The sequence below is a fragment of the Macrosteles quadrilineatus genome, unplaced genomic scaffold (assembly GCF_028750875.1).
Source record: "Macrosteles quadrilineatus isolate MER2022 unplaced genomic scaffold, UCM_ALF_1.0 Scaffold_2__2_contigs__length_208266976, whole genome shotgun sequence".
NCBI lineage: Eukaryota > Metazoa > Arthropoda > Insecta > Hemiptera > Cicadellidae > Macrosteles > Macrosteles quadrilineatus.
This window is the reverse complement of record NW_026542595.1, coordinates 148922563-148939791: the sequence shown is the minus strand read 5'-3', so window position 1 is coordinate 148939791 and position 17229 is coordinate 148922563. Positions and strand designations below refer to the sequence as shown.

The 17229-nt window shown below is 36.7% G+C and overlaps 1 protein-coding gene across 2 annotated transcripts in view; it reads left to right on the top strand.

Annotated features, from left to right (window-relative positions):
* The window catches only part of LOC128985449 (uncharacterized), a 111058-nt gene that overhangs the window by 14134 nt on the left and 79695 nt on the right, over positions 1-17229 (top strand). The window contains exon 1 of one of the 2 annotated variants that reach the window (XM_054404936.1): positions 13506-13639. The exons of the other annotated variant lie outside the window; for it this stretch is intronic. The gene's annotated coding sequence lies outside the window, so the exon portion shown is untranslated. Of the gene's footprint in view, positions 1-13505; positions 13640-17229 lie in introns of those variants that run through there. 2 annotated transcript variants of the gene reach the window in all.

The window sequence follows — 17229 nt, the reverse complement described above, 5'->3', positions numbered from 1 at the left end:
TCCGGGAAGATAACAAAGAGAGATATTCAATGAAATGGGTAGTTTTTAATACAAATTATGTAAAATCATCGGAGTTGCAGGTTATCGAACGGAAATCTTAAGGTACACACAAAACACACTGTCGCTTCAAAAAGTGGAAGGGTAGGCAGAGATTTTTAACACTAAACAATAATGTATACCTATACCATTATGGCATCTAAATTGTCTGGATAGTGTCTTCAATCAATACAGCAGCATCTCAATTGTGTGTCAAGTCGAGAGTTTAAAGTGCACGCCTTCAAATTTGAATGTGTTTAAATCTGGTTCGATTCAAAGCATGATGCCGTAGGCTCTCTGTCAATGGTGTTATATGTAAAAAAGACCGGAGTTATATGGTTAAAGAGGTTTTGATAGTTCCTTTACACGAAACGTAAAGCGTTTCAGTGGTGTAGATAAACACATAGGAAGATACTCTGCTAATTAGGGATAAACAATTTAACCAGTTTGAATGTAAAGTAGGTAGCTGATTGTTCCCTCTCCCATAACATTGTTATTAGAGTGAGGTAGAGGTAGGTTTGTTCTAGGAGAGATTGAAATTAATTTGGTGAGGTTTGTTGGTTTGCAGAAATTTCCCCAATAGGTATCCAAACACTAATGGTTTATTAATGTACCCTTAACTAGTTCAGTAGGAGCCTTGTTGTTCCACCCTAGCAACTTAGCCAATCAAAGGCCTCGCCGCGCCGATGATATCGGCTTGCCAAGGGCGCTATCATCGCTGCGATCTAGGAGGCATGATTGGCGGCGTGGCGGGAACAGCTGCACACGTGACCTTGAGCTTCCCGCCATATCCGCAGCCTCCAGCTGGTCTGTGGATAAAAATAGCAGTGTTAATAACCGCGCGAAATTGAAATGAACTGTCCGTCTTGTTAAGGAGTAGACTCGTGCGACGGAGTTTGTATTTATACTCTCACGCAGTTGGATTTCACTTGGTTTTGAGTTTTAAGAAGATTCTACTAACTATTATATATTATATATTTAAAACCACTAATAATAATTTTGCATTTAGAGATAGAGATCCATTTTATTGTTTGACAAAATATGGTTGTAGTATGCTCCAAATCATAATATGTAGTTTTACTCTTTTTCGAGCTAATAGTGATACCACATCTACTTTGTTAAACTACTGACTTGGTTGTAGGATACTGAAGTTGAATCCCATCTACAGTATATAGACCAGATGTACGCAAAAATCGTTAGCGTTCAACATAAATCGGTGATTAGCATCAGCAGCGCCCCCGTCGGTGCCTAATTCAATCTGCACTTTTTAATTTCGGCACATGAATAGTGTCTACTTATATATAGTACCATATACACAGTTTTCTATAATATTTAAGTACCTGTCTGCAAAGCGTTGACAATTTGATGTGCTGTACTTCAGAACAACCCTTACCTTTGGGAATTACGCTTACTTATAAAACTATCTGAAATAATATAACTTAACGCAGTTTTTCCTGCGTGTTTAGCACAAATTCTGCAATTTAAAAAGGACGTGTAAATCGCCCAACCCTTGCGTTAATCCGACAAGACCAGATCTGATGATAAGGCTGACTCACGAACACGGACGAGAATGCAGTTTCACGCGCGATGCTCTCAGCTACTTGGCGCACATCTGTTCTGGTGGCTGGGCAGTTTGATGCTAGGTATTTTGATGCTGACTAGTTATACTCTCCCTAGGAGGGGAAGGGAAAATTTGGCTACGAAGCGTCCAAGCGTAGAACCGTTAAACGTAACCGAATGTCTTCATAGAGAATGTGGTAGTGTTCAGGCAGGTGGTTTAGCCGATTTTAAGATGAGGGTGTGTGATGGTGGAACTGACCAAATTAAATCTTTTTGAGACTTAAAATTATTGGCTATTTCAATTTTCAGCTCTGTCCTACGAGTGGTATGACACCATTGTAACAACGATTATTATAACGTTGGTCAAATATTGGTCGTAGGTATTTTCTACAACAGATAACAACGAAAATTTACCACGTTACTTAATTTGAATCCTAACTCAGTTTTCAGATGGGAATTAATCTAGATGAATAATCAACGAATCATCATTAATCATTGATCATTAATGATCTCATAATGAATGAGATGATTAATCAATATGTGTATACGAATCAGGCATTACCGAACCACAGAATGGTAGAAACATACTAATATGTTTAGAACAGACAAATTACATAATGTAAACAAGGAGGAACACTTAAATTAAGATTAGATTCCTTTAACGTCATTCACAACCTCGCAGTCAAAAAACTCTAACTATAAATTGCTAATAGATAATACTGATTAATTTATTATATCAACGAGACATTTATATGATACGGATAATATGAATATCATATAAATATCCCTGATTAAAAAATTATGTTATTATAACTGAAACGCTATTCTGTACAATCTACAAAAATATCTTTTATGGATATGCATACTTGAGTGAGCATACGTTCACGAAGAATGCAACCACGCCACTTCAGTACTGTCCGGCCGTTGAAGTCTCTTAAACCAGCCTTCCTATAAATTGTAAATCCATTGTCTCTAGTCTTACTTAGCGACCAAAGCGTCAGATTTGGATTCAGTTTAAATATGTAGAATATCTTTGTATCTGCTTTTCTGTTAGTTATTGATTTTTCAGCCGTAATACGGATTTTCGCAATACGTAGTAACTTAAATGTTACGTCGATATTCTAAACTCCGTACAGTATTGTGTGCAATTTTTGTTTGAAATTTACATCAATACATTTTGAGTGTTTATATCCCATCTGCAATTAAAGTACTAAAATAATATCTGTAGCTATTTTATCCTTCCAATTTCCAACTACCAACAGAATGAGTCAATCTAAAATCTTGAGCGGTGAAGTAACAACACGACTGGCAGACGCACCAGACCATGAATGTTGTGGGAGGTAAAAACCATTGTCAGGAGGCTTACAGCGTGAAAATTATGTTTAGTTTTTGTCCAGGGTTCGTTTTACACGTACATCCACGAATGCGAAACCTAATAAGTAAACTTAATGGAAATGTTTGTGAGTTGTGCATTTTAGTGATTTTCACTGATACTTCGTGGGTTAGAGAGGTTTGATTTCCTTGTCTGGTACTTTTGATAAGGAATCAAAAGTTTAAATGTGTACTGTTGGGTGTCTCCGGATTTAGTTGGGCGTCCAGTTTTGTTTGAAACCTGGAGGACGATATTTAATTCGAACTAAAATTGTTTATTACCTTGTATTTAACTTGAAGATGAACATTTAGGTTCTCAACTATTTTAGTCCAACCAAATCCGGGATCATGAGTTTAGTACTCCAGGTATTTTAATAGTTGTCCAGATAATTCTTGTAGTTGTTTGACTTTACATTAATTTGCCATTTGGTTTGGAAGTTTTCCCTAATTTTCTTTGGTCTAAATGCTAATGTTCAGGGACTTTTAAAATACACTTTTCAACTTTTACTTTACCGTACCCAAGTTGAATTTTGCTAAATATAGCTTTTTAAATCATCCTGTAGCCTTAGTTGCAAGTCAAGTCAACTCGTGGTGGTTTTTTATAGGGGTGATACCGTGTAGTGATCCGTTTTATTTTAAGGGACAATCCTATGACAAACACGTTTTTTATTAAGGAAACTTTGCAGACATCGCTTTGGAAATAACATCCTTTAAAGTAGGCTTGTTAGTTTTTTTTGTTGCAAAAAAAATCGTTGATTTGTGTACACAGAAAGACTTAAAACAAGCCAGGTCACTCAAACTGTTCTCGTATTGACCAGGAAGTATCTTAAGAACAGTAAACAATAAACGTTTAGACTTTTTGCCTGCTTGGCTGTTCAGTGTGAGCTGCCTTCTCATTAGTTGGCCTCATGACTCAATACCGTTACTGATCTGCTTGTTTATCCAAGAGACAAAGAGCACTAAAAGTGAAAGTGCAGTTCCCGCGGCGGCGCGCTGCAGCTGTATGCAACTAATGCACCTCTGGAGGCCTTTGGTTACAACACTAGTCGTTCCGTGTTTAGTTGGCTAGTTGAAATTATATTGGGTGTTTCCTTTGGTGGAACTGTAACACTACTCGTGCCGTGTGTAGCTAAAAAAAAACACACCTCGTGTGCCCCTTTTGTTAGGAAAGGTGCCTTTGTTATTAGGCAAAAACAAGACGTTTAGGAATAGGCAATAATGCGGTGCTAATATGTCATAAAACATGGACTTGTAGTTAACGCTTTGTGTTATAGAATTTTATGAATGTGAATTTTTTGTAGACTTATTTTATTCGAACTAACAAACAAAGTGGGACACTTTTTTACATGACCTAATGGGAAAATACTAGTTTCCCTGATAACAATCCGCAATACCATCCTGATAATTAGACCAACTCGTTAATACCAAGGCAAAAGTGTGGTTCAGATTCCACTATAAACTGTAGGCCCGTTAGTTGCCATTAGCTGTATGGGCTATTAATTAACAGCTGTGTCTAAGGAATATGTCGGCATTAGCGCCTTAGTAACTAACAAGACAAGATCGCGCCACTCATATTTGGGTTAAAATACGCACATAGTGGCGTCCCCATCTTAAATAATTGATGTGTAATTGATTGATTGATATTGAACAAATGTTGACTAAAACATAGTAGTTCGCTCTCAGGAAAAGTATGTTTTAAAACTTAATAACAACAATACTGGAGACCATTATATTGGTTTTCATCATACAATAATGTTTGCCAAGCTGAAAATTGCTTCATGCTAGAACCGCGTATCAACAACTGAATACGTGGGATTTTGCAGTGTAATTTTATTAATCGCCAACGATTCCACGATTCGAGGTTTGAACTGTCCGAACATAAATAAAAGGGGGCGTAATGGCCAGCTAGCGGCGTGACCGAGCGAGGCAAAACTGTGTGATCTCGCAATGGCTACAGCAATGTGTGTCTAGTCTAATGTCAGCATATACAATAGTGTTTCATATAATTATACAGTAACAACTTAGTACGTTAAGAGAAAGGGAAACTCATAGCCCGCTTCGATCCATAATTTAGCCACAAAGCCGAAAACGATCATCCTTTGCATTTACTGTAGAAACGTACTTATTGGGCAATGTATCATCATTTATTATTTCAAACATATAGAGGATTTCGTAATCGGTAGTTTTAATAGAGAATAAAAGTGCTAACTTTATTTCATAATTATCTTATCGGTTTGTGTTTTATGAATTGCATAATGAATATAATAATTATGAAGTTAAATTTTAAAGAGCTTTTGATTTGCTGTGTTGACAAAAACATGTTCACTTTCCAAATGCTCACCTTTAGAACCTAGAAACAAGCGCCAGTCGTTCCCAAACATCGATAAATTGGTCCTCATCGTTGTGAAAAGCGTCAAATAATTTATGAAAGTTCCAAAGACGTCTCATTTTTATGTAATAGTATAGATTATACACAATAGTATTAACATAAGTACTTAAAATAATTTAGCCTATTATAATTTATTGTGGGCTATCTAATTAATTGTACAACCATGTCGTTACGTGTTATGGTATCGGCTATCAGTTGAATTTGCTCTAATGGTGTTTTAATTTGTTTCAGGTACGATTCAAACTCATATTTGTGTGTGTTGCGTAGTTTGTAAGTACCAAATTCGATATTTTTTTTTATTGTGTACATTTGGATTTAATTACACCTATAGGCCTCTTTGTAGCATATATAAGTTTGTGTTAATTTAGCGTACATGTACAGCAAGATGTGTTAAAATTGGAACCGTAGTTATATCTTTTTTAACAGTTAAACAGTATTCACGAGTAGGCATACCTGTTCTAATGGATCAATATTAGAAACGATGAATTTGGGCATTAGAACCACTAGCTAAAAGAATAGTTCCTTTAACACGAGCATCTCAGCAGGAATTGATTGACGTATCGCGTATTGCGTGTAATTGTTGCGTATCTCCGTTGTCGTTTACACGCACCGCAGCCCGTGTCTCGTCTCTGACGCTTGGACGTCTGAACTACGGAATAAAGAGGGAGACTTTTATCGTATAATATGTGGTATCTGTTTAATACAATGTTTGTTTAAGCTTCAGTGGCTGAAGTTAATTGAGTTATTCTATTGTCATACCCTTGCTAGTATGTACGCACTTGATACATCTACATATGCCTCGTCGAAAAGCTACGGAACCCTTTCCCCCCACAACTCATGGTAATAGGTAAACCCGCAACACCCGACCCAACCAAAACCAAACCTCCCTTTCCGAAAACCACAATCCAACCGTAAAACTATCCTCAATAAAACAAATACCACTCAACCCAACCACAACCGGCAGTAGTGGCAGAATAGTGCTTCGTTATTGCACACTTTCTCGTTATTTACACGTCTCTCCTACTGCTGCTATCCTTTCCCTGGCTGGAGAGGACTAAGCCCTAAAACAGACTCAGTCCAGTAGGGTTTCAGCTCTCTGGACTGGAACGTCACGAAGAACGAACGGTAGGCCTACTGTACTAACATGCGCATTTGCTAAAGCATTCAGGTTGTCCGAATGCACTGCCTGTGCTCCGCATAGTGTTCCGTAAAGCACGTGAACAAAACACTGAGGTTATCAAACATGCAGCGTATCGATGCGTTAGTGACACTGCATAAAATGAATGTAAGCGTTTCAGACCGTGAGGAAAAAGAAGAAATAAAGCGAATTGCCACTAAACGAGTGCACCACTCCTTACAAAATCTTGTATGAACATTGTGTTCAGAGTGCACTAGAGTCGAAAAATGCTATTTTTACCCTTAGTTTAGTAACAGGAAATATGCTAGTCACTTTGAGGAACGTCTGTATGTTGTCACTTATCAATCACACATCCTGTACTGAGTTACTGACCAAGCTGTACAGTCACCACTTACGCTACAAGATTCCAGCAGTCACGTAGTACCAGGTCAGCAGAACAAGCAAGGCTTTGGTGTACAGTAACAGATGTGCCTAAGAAATATCTTATGACTCACCCTTTTTGTGAGATACATTGACTATTGGATACTGAAGTAGACATTCTTTTCCATACGGACAAACTATAGCAATTAAAAAAAATATATATGTTGCAGCATTAGTTGTTGGTTGTTCTTTCAGTTTGCATTGGTTGAAGAGGTTTGGTATTCGTCAGAAATCATAAAGCGTCGAACTCTGACAGCAGATCAATTAATTTGGCTGGATTTATCTCTACAATAGCATAACTGGCTACAACTTTAATATGGGCATGGAATTTATAACTCTATATTCTGTCGGATGGCGGAGGTATCTACCCGCCTTTGTGAATGTTCAGTATTAACCAAGTCTAGCTAAAAAGGCGATTCTGGAAAGACTTGTGCGTCACAGACCTAGGACCCACTAAGTGTAGGTGGTCACCGCCCATGGCGATAGTTGAAGTTGAGGGAGGTAGTGACAATGAGTGACCCACTGACCCTAGCTCTGGTCACACAGTCACCAGTAACGGTACAGGCTTTGTCTGTGATGATGATCGCCGCCAGCCCACGGCCACATTATAATGATGAGATGGACCACTCACTGGCCAGCGGTGTTAATCTGGCGTAGATGTGTGAGGTAAATGTTAGTACAGTACTGTATCATTTAGTTGTAACTAGTGAGCAAACAGCGATTCTTCGTGTAATAAGATTATCACCTGAAAACATGTTTTTCATTGATGTAGTTAGTGTTTTGTGCCGTGTCGGTTGTAGTGGGCTTACCATCGTTTCGACATGGCTGAATCAACTGAAAATTGACCAGATTATGTTAAAGTATCGCTACATGGGTATGTTATAATCTTAGCAAGACTTCCTTAATTTGTATCTATCTTACACAAGTTTTTGGTTGAATGGTGCATGACGTCGATAGTCCTGAGTTAGGATACGACGATGAGAGAGGATTGGCAAATATTATCGTCGTGCCTTTTTTATGAGAAAACCCAACGTTGTTAATACCTACTACAATACTTGCCTGCTCTAGATGTGGTCACGGAGTGTATACCTAGAAGCCACAGAGTGACGCCTCAGTGAGCACACAAAATGTCACTTGGACACGGCGGTCACTAGGCGCCGCGCAGTGTCTATCTACCGGTCTACAGTCTATGGCTGGATACTTACAAACAACAGACACTGACTGAGATTAAAAGTTTATGTTAACAATTGAAGTTACCAGTATCAATAGCGAATAGACAGTAGTTGTTAAACACACAATGTGCTGTGCGCTGTTGCCAGCTCTACGACATGTGCGGCCCACATGACGTGTGTTGGTGATGATCAAACAGCTGTTGATCACAACATTGAACATCGTCGACTCTGCATCACACGGGCTTACGTATTGTCGTTTATTCATGACGAAAATACACGGTCAAATAATAAAAAAAGTTTTAGTACTATTGAGTTAAGTTGCATTATATTTTCTACTAGGTTGACTGAGTAAATTATTTCTTGCGTAAGGGTTTGTACATATTTGTTGATGAGTTGCTACTGAAAGACATTCGTTTGTAGGAAAATGATTTTTGGGTTAGGTCTCTCTACTCTTTGAGTATATAATCAGTCAGTTCAAATTATTTTTGTAAGCAATCATTTTAGGTTTCTTCCTTGTACAAGTCATTGCTTGACCGACACGCGCGTGACTCGTGTCACGTGCACTCGGTAAACCAACATGACACGGTGAGGGGTGTGGAGGGGGGAGGCCGTTATGTGAGATAATAGCGATTGGTCTCAGAGCGACCGGTGACTGGTCGATGACCGAAGACGCCGAAGTCTGGAAGATACAGCGGCTCCATCGCTGCCGCTGTACGAATTTCAATTCCATATACGGCGTAATTTGGCTGGTTAGAGATCAAATTGGCAAGTCAGTCTTCTTGCAAATATTTGCTGTCCACCTAGGCTGAGAGTCCAGCGGCGTCAGCAATCAGCACTGTAGGCCGTCCACGACTTTTCAATCTTGAGTTATTTGCTGAGAAAATTGAACATTTAGTGAAGAGATATGATATAGTGACGCACACATGGGTGCGTATTTTAAGCTGAATACGAATCCAAGGTGAGTGTAGAATAGTGCGAGGTTATGTGTGTAGCTTTGTAATACCAGCTGTTTTATAGTCAGAATGATGAAGGGCAGCCGGGCCCAGTTTCGAACGACCACAAAGCCACACAGTTTTCTCAGGATTGACATTATGTTTATTTGGCGAGCACTATAACCACTCAGCTACCCATGTATAGATATTATACGAAACAGGAACAGTATGCTCACCACTTTGCCTTGACCTGACAGTCAGGGTTGTTGTTATATACGAGTACATTCTTGACGTTGTGGGTCGTAATCTGCTGCAAGTAACACAGCACACCAGTATCGATTGATCGCATATTAAATCATACGAGAGGTCGTCCAGTGGTCGAAACTCGACCAAAAATATGTAATGTACTCACTTAACTATTTTCACCCCACACTGTAAATAAAACATGTGATTGGAGTTTCCTCCATTTGTTTTGATTTTCTGTTTATATTTCGTTGTTATTTCGTAACCAGCATAGCAACGCATAAGATCCATGTTAATTTTTTACAACTTTTAAACTTATTTTTTTGTGCTTATCTTTGAGCCTATTTAAATTTATAAAGGGATTCTGCACACCTACAGGAAAATTGCTTTCTAACGGTATGCGTAGATTTTCCCTACGATGCACACGAGCTGAGAAAAAAGGTTTTAAAGAAACATGCTTGCCTATTAATATATAGATAGATAACGGTTTGATTGGCCGTACATGTATCTTCGGTAAAAGAGGATATTTTCTATGTATGCAAATTTATTCAGAGTCATTAACTCCTTCATTATTAATGAACGAAAATGAAAAGTTTGTGGTTATAGAAACAATTGAAAAGTGCTGAAGCCTGTTTGTTTAATAGACATGGATAAGACCCAACGCTTAACTTGTTGCTGGTATTCAATTGAGCGCATGTTGAAGAGACAATGCTCCATGAACTTCCTGAGTTTACCTTAGAGGAATGCGTTTACTCCACACTGTAAACAGTCGTCACCCTCACTTGGCGCGATGTTACTGTTTACAGCTACAACGGACACGAACAACAAATAACACTCTAACACTTCAAACCCAAAGACAATAGAGACTAATGTTTTGGAGTAAACTATATTTAATACTAGGTACATAACACTAGGTAAGTTTACTTATTGTTTTAAGTACGAGTATCTATACTTATTTAATACGCAAGCAGGTTTTTTGTGACAATTACTCCTCCGAAACTATTGAACCGATTGACAAGTTTTTGGTGTCATTGGAAAGAGCGTAACGTGAAGTTGTGCAGGAAACTTTCTTTTTAGGGAAATAATTAGAGAGTGAGGCCCTGGGGCCCTTTAAAGTTTCGTATTTCTCCATAAGGATAACATGGGAGATAATTTTTATTTACACAAACATATGTTTGTTACTTGAAAATAGTCAAAGTTTACTACATAATAATTGCTGTGTATTATGACTGTTAATGTATACTACATTTCAATCAAGGATTGTGTACCTTAAAGTTTACTCATAATGGATCTCACTACTTTATTTTAATGCTGGGAATAGTAAAATTTAGTTGAGAATAAGTTACCATGATTTAGAAAACCTTATTATAATAATTGATGTATTTAAAATCACAAATCTTTGACATTACTAATTCATTAGAAACGAAACAGCTGATCGTGAAATCAAATAAATCATCTACTTCATGTAAATAATGTTTTTACACAAACATAGTTTTTTTTAACCAATAACTTGATTCTTTTTTACTTGGGTGTATTTTGAGTTACTGTAGCAGTTTTGAAAGCACCAAGCCAAGTAACTTCTATCTAATTTTCTATATAAACTAACAGTATTAATGAATTACTACATGAACTTGACAAGTTAGGTAATTAATTGTCAGTATGCCAAGGGGAAGAAGAGTGAGTCCTCGAAAACAGACGAAGGCGGAGACACCCATCTAGAAATTCCAACTGAGTTTTTAAATATAGAGGTCAGTGGATTGCCAAGACACAGATTATACTAATAAAAGGGGGCAGTGGTTTTATTGATATTAATACATCAAAAAGGGCCTCACAAGGCTTCATGTGATCAGAACGGTTAACAACAATGTAAAGTAGAATGTAAAGTCCTAACTGGAACAAGTGAGTGGGGACATATTTTGATTTCGAGGATAAAAATTTGCCCGTCTGAAACAAACTTACCTTTTAAAATGGAAAGATGCTAATTTCGGTTATCTTTGGCATTTGCAGCACAAGAATACAGCTAAAAATGACTGGACTGCTTCCCTTCTATTATTACTGTATTTAATTTTCGACTTCGAGTCAATATATTTAACGCGATGAATTTGTTTTCTAAATTCATATGTTTTTTGCGGGGCATTGAGCCGCACAGGTTCACTAGTTTAAATAAATGAGCATATTCATAATGATAATATCGTGCAATATTATTATGCTTATTTTCTTAATTTATTCAACATTAATCACTCGTGTGATAATCCTATTAGAACTTGAACCCTGTGAAAAGTAACGAGTGACATTATTGCGAATAAGGATCACAAATAAAGTTTCCTACCATTGCATCGAAATGATCACATTTCCACACTTTTATACGGTACGCAAAATTGTTCATTTCCAATCTAGATAATTTTTTTCTTATAACATTAGGGGCATCGGTAGAGGATTGGAAAAAATAAAGAACTAAGAACAGACTGAACATGATTTAGTTTCCATTCAATTTATCTGTGTTGCCATGCCTCTATCATTTCTTTACATGAAATTTCAACACGTGTTGCTGAAGTTATTGTTCTTTCTTTAACCCGACTGTATACAAAAGCAGGATCTGCTAATTTGTAGACGTAGTGGTTGCTAACAAGTGCAATTGTTCTCCGTAGCGAGTTGTGAGTAGTGAGGTTTGACAGTGTCAGCGGATGATAGATTACTCATGTTCCACGTGACTTAAGTAGATGAGTCATTGTCAGACTACTAGACTCAGCGATAACTACTGTTTGTGTTACACTACAACTCATCACATTGGACACGTCATGTCACTGCTGATATACTGATTAGTATTTTAATTCCATATCGAGCTCATGGTGCCAGTTAGCTACCATATGTAATCTGAAATACCTGTTGTATGAGTCAACTGTTGACATCTGATAAAACTTTAACCTTGCAGAACATCGTTTTGCCTTTTTCCACTGTTCACAAGGGTTGTGGAGTTTAGCAGCTACGATTATTAGGTTCTATAGCTTGTCAAGAACAGTCGTACAAAAAGTCAGAACACGCTCATTTAGTCCTTCCATATTCTCTACAAACTTTGGCATTAGCATCTCCTAGTATAATCTTTACAATAGTTAGGAGTTTGACTCATTGTTCTAATTCACCTTAAAATCATCTTTCACGTCTTAACTCTTATGCTCCGTCGAAGCATAAATATCACAGATAGGTGTTTAAATAATCCTTTTAATCTTACAAAACACAGACTTTAATTTACAGCCTCAATATTGACTTTTAAAATAAAAACCCGTGACAGATGGCATTAATAAGTAAGTTGTGCTTGTTTTTAAGCGTTAAGTTTTGTCCTGGAACATCTTGAATTGTCCTCTAATTTGATTTTTGAGACGCTGGATACCCCTGAATTAACTTAGTGAATTATTGTATGCTAAGATTGTGCATTGTAAAATATATATCTTCGCCATATTATTACAGCCTAGCCTCGACATTGTATAACATTAATCACCACACTCGTCTAAGCATTTTTTCTATTCTAGGTACTTGAAATCGTTTTGTGTGAATTAAATGAATCAATCTCTAGGAATTTACCTTAGAAAAACTAGTTACAAACATTCTTCTCGACTTGTCTTTGACTCCGTGTATTTTTTTGTGAACACAGAATAAAGAGTAGACAAAATAATATTTACTTTTTATTCTGTGGTGTGAATCAAACATCAGGAACATATAAGAACCACTCTGTTATCGACACTCATTAATATATTTAGCAAGCTGAAGACTATAGTCGTATCACCACTGAAGCCAACAATTGAGGTTTTTTTTGTGTCAAATGTGAGGAATTATAAGGAACAAAAAGATTATAAAACAAACTTTTCCAAACTGGGTTTCAATTTTGTGTTGTTAAAAAGCAATTGTTTTTGTTTATCAAAGGATCTAAAGATTTAGAATAAGGATTAAAACTGTACTGGTATAAAAAAAATCGCTTTACAGTATTATTAGTATTAAAAAAACGCGATAAGTCGTATCGCCCCACACAACAAAGCACTTTAAATAGCCCCTAGTTTTTGTAACCTACCTCGGGGACAAATATATCTCAGATTGACAGATTTATTTAGATACGCTGCTGTCATTCCAGTGGACATCCAGATATCTCTACATGTACACGGTGATAAGAGCCAGAACTAACATTTACCGAGCTGTTAGTGTTCGGTTAACTTCGGATGTGTTCGGTCGTCTTCGCCACTGATAACGAACACTCGCTAGACCGGAAACTAGCCAGTCGGTAGTTGATTGTTGCACTGTAGTGTGAGCCGAGCGGTCAGTTTGAAATTGTGAATCGTGATCGCGTTTGTGGTGTGCATTGTGAAATATTCCTGTTGGATTTTATAAGGTTTGTAAATATTGAAAGGTATTGTTTTTACGTGATTTTGTATGGTTTTAGAATTAGGGGTTCTCTGATAATTTGAATAATAAATCAGGTGTTATGTTAATTTATAAGAAGGTATTATTGCATGTTAATTAATATTTAACATTTGAATTTATTTCAATTAATTATTTACTGGGTATTAACTCACATTAATTCAACCTCACGTGTAATACGGTCTGTAACACATACGATTTAAATATTTTAATCAAAATGTTTAAACCATAACTTGTAGACAACTTCAGAATATTGCCTTGTGTTTAAATGTTGTCAATCTGTTAATTAATTTTTTCGAACAAAACCGTTAAACAATTTTAATATCTATCAAGCTTAAAAAAGCTACCTATAAAAAACTGATAGCGATAAAATTATTATACCTGTATATACCTTTGAAATACTTCAAAATGTTTTTTTTCTGATTTATTATTTCGTATCCATGCATCATACAATTTTTGTAGCTTTTGATACTCATCATGGTATTTGACATTAGATAATTATTTAGGTGTACGAGGGTGTACTAATGCTTACTCAGCGAAGTTCGTGACAGTCGTGGGCGTGAAGTTGGGAATGAGTTAGGCGAAAAGTTGGTTTCACCTCTGTATTGTTTGCCATAGAAATGTCTCGTAGGCAATTAGCGCAGAACTAAGTAGACCAGTGGATAACGCAGTCCATGGCCCCGGGCTGTGGAACGGTGGCGCGGTGGCTCAGCAGGCATCTTCAATGGCGAGGGTGTACCTTTCCGTCCTTTCAACCCGAACCAGTTTCGCTATTTCCGTTCGATGATTCTAGGAATTCAACTGCACTTGACGAATCGGTTGTCCGAAATTCTGGTGTTGAGTTAAACAAACTAGTTGCAATCTTACAACTACTCCCACTGATTGAAGCTTTGTCTAAATGAACTATTGGGGTACATTTTAATATTTTGGACAGCTTCCCTATGACTGCGTTCATACTCTCAAATAATAGGTTTAGTACAGTATATCCTTGATATATTTTTGTAACCTTGATCTTTTTGCAACAATAATATTGTTCTGATGCATTGTTCAGTGATTGAGCCGAATTTCTCTGACATCCCATAAATAACACGAAATAAAATAATGCATGTTTGGAAAGGAAACGGAGACTAAGTACAGTACAGTTCTTTTGAATGTAATAACATTTTCCGTATTTATCATTGTCGTTACATTGGACCTAAAAATTATAATTCGATAACTATACTCTTTACCTTTCACCCTGGATGCTATAGGTAAACTTATCTTCCTACTAAACAATCTGTTGCTTGTTACTTGTCGTTCTTGTTTGGTTACGTTTTAGAGCTCTAATGTCGTTTTTAGGGGGTTCTCTTGCGCTTTTCTTTTTCGTTGCAATACTAATAAGACACGTATTAGCACTTTGGTCAAGTATAGAGCGAGGGACTGGTTTTTGAAGTTTTCGATCCGGCCATTCGCCAATGGTGTTGTTTATATTAAAATGCCGCGACCTTGTAGGCTTTCGTTTGTGAAATAACTGTCTTTTATTTCATAGTAGGCTAAATTTTAACTAGCTTCCTCCATATAAAGGACAGTTGACATGTACTGTATTTTAAACTCCCTCAGCTGATTCACAGTGTTGGAAAATCTACAAAACAGTAAATTCAATCCCGACGATTAAAATCTTAAGTTGTTCCAATGGAGGAAGTGTCGCTGTCGTATACAAACGCCAAGCCTCGGCTACGATCAGTATGTACACAGCCCGCATCCCGCTGTATCACTTGATCTGAGGCCGTAACGCCAACGCACGCTCACAGAGTTATGCGGTTTTTCGCTCCGGATGCAGTTTTATTTATCGAGAACAAGTCGCATACCTGGTGCCGGTGCCGGCTAATTGCCCCGTTGGCTCCGAGCTTCGTTGTCTCTGGTAGGATAGTGGGAGGACATAAGCTCGTTGGATGTCAAAGATGTTCATATTCGAGAATGATCTTTGTTTTGTCCACAACGGTGTTAATCACATCTGTTTCGATTTGATTTAACGGTTTCTGTTCCTTCTGTATCAACATAGAAATTCGTAGTTTACAAGTTCAGTAGTTGTTTACAAACAACGCTTAATCTGTAACATTAAGGGATGTTTACCCGCATTGCATGAATTATTTAACTTACGGTTCCTCAGCACTGAGTTTAACTTACCTGCACAATGTGTGAGTTGTAACATATCTTTGCAAGATTTTGTGGAACAAAAATTAATAATTGCTGCACGAATAATGTTACTTAATTCTTTCACAGTTTATGTCAGTAAGAACCAAAAGTAATTTCTAGGATTTTCTTTCTCCAACACGATATTTTTCAATTACGTATTCAAACTTCAGTAAGACCTGCTGTTGATATGTCTTGTGGATTTTAACTCTTTTATGAAGCTCTAAACAATGTATCTGTTGTTGGTGGGAAATTAGTTCTACTATGTAATCATCATCAATATTAAACATTTAGTTTCAGTGTTTAATTCGAACGTAATTTTTCCCTGCTTTATTATCCTAATAATGAATAATAATAACTATTTTCCTCATCACATTTCAAGAAAGAAAGATCAGTATTTTACTTTTGTAGTCATATTATATTATCTGTAACTCATACAACAATAATATAAATAACCATGGTGATTAAAATTGTACTTCAATTTGTATTAATCATGAACCTAACGTACATGTTATTTAGAGCTTTTGCGTTTTTTCACTATTATGGTTCTCTAGTTATGGACGTAGCCGCCTTTCCCTTGAAGTTGTGCATCACTTTTACCCTGCCTTAAACTACCTGTTTTTGATTCGTTGGAAAAGACACCGTCAACTCTTGGGTAAGTGTTTTTTCAAACTTGCGTACAGAACAAGAATACCACAGCTTGAATAGCTTTAAAAGGCAAAGAAGAATCTACTTCGATAAACAACTTAAAGTTTTCAATCTCAAAGAGTGACAAAAAGGATACTCGTAAGGAAAATTTGTACTCCTGAAGACACAGCAAAGAATACTCATTTAAAGGCTATCTTTATAAACTTCAACTAGTAAATGAAACAAGAATTTTATTAAGGAATACCTACACCTCTCAAGGAGCAAGCAAGGAAACATCATATAAGAGCTAACTGTTAAACCCTGAAAGAGTGACTGAAAAGAGAATCTTCGAAGGGGAAAAAACCTGCAACTCTAAGTAAACGGATAATACTGGAAGAAAAATATGTGAAACTTGAAACCTGCAATTAACAAAAATAAATACAATGTAGTCAGTGTTTCATGTTTTAAATAAAAACACAATTGAAGTTCCAATACTATTTATTATAAATTGTAATTAACATCGACAGAAATACATTTAGGCTGCAGTTAATGAGCCGACATCTTTTATTCTGAATCGGAAATCAAATACACTTAAAAGAGAATACACAAAGACCAAAGAGTAATACCTCTAAACATGGACTTCACTATATACATATATCAACATCCCCTCTCTTTTACAAAATTGAAAATTTTAACTTTCCAAAATACAACTTTTACATTTTCCTTTCAAGTCTAACAAAATATACACCAAAACCTAATCAT